Genomic DNA, 1,018 nt, shown 5'->3' with positions numbered 1-1,018 from the left:
AGGTAGCGAGAAGTAATTCATTTTGCCAGCCAGCCTCACACGTCATGCGTCCGTACCTGGCTCCCCACGCAAACACTGACCCTCTGTCAGTCAAACAACGTGTCCACTGTCACCCTCACCTCAACATAAAACGATTATCTCAACACGATCATCCCAACATAATCATCTCAATACGATCATCTCAACACTCAACACGATCATCCCAACATAATCATCTCATTACGATCATCTCAACACTCAGCACGATCATCTCAAAACAATCATCTCAAAACAATCATCTCAACACGATCATCTCAACACGATCATCTCAAAACAATCATCTCAACATAAGACGATCACCTAAACATAGCACGATCATCTCATCACAATCACCCCAACATAATCATCTCAACACAATTGTTTCAACACAATCATCTCATTACAATCGTCTCAACATTCAACACGATCATCTCAAAACAATCATCTCAGTACAATCATGTCAACGAGATATCTCAATCATCTCAACAAAATCATCACACCACGATCATCTCAACAAAATTATAAATCTGTCATCTCATCGCAATCATCTCAAACATAACCTCAACACAATCATCTAAATACAATCATGTCATCACAATCATCTACACAATCATGGCAACGTGATCATCTCAATACAATCATCTACACGATCATCTCATCACAACAATCCCATCACAATCATCTCAACACGACCGTCTCAACACAATAATCTAATCCCAATCATCTCATCACGACCGTCTCAACACAATCATCTAATCCCAATCATCTCATCACTATCATCTCCATACGATCGTCTCTAACATTATCATCTCAAGACAACCATCTACAAAATCATCTCATCACAATCATCTGCACCATCATCTCAACACCATCATTATATTATCATTGGAAAAAAACAAACACTTCACAGAACATTAACCCTTCCCTCACCCCCCCCCAAAACACAAACAAACAAACAAAACAACCCCCCAAAAACAAACAAACAAACAAACAAAACACC

This window comes from Aplysia californica, unplaced genomic scaffold (assembly GCF_000002075.1).
Source record: "Aplysia californica isolate F4 #8 unplaced genomic scaffold, AplCal3.0 scaffold01801, whole genome shotgun sequence".
Taxonomy (NCBI): Eukaryota; Metazoa; Mollusca; class Gastropoda; order Aplysiida; family Aplysiidae; genus Aplysia; species Aplysia californica.
Note: the sequence above shows the minus strand (reverse complement) of the source record.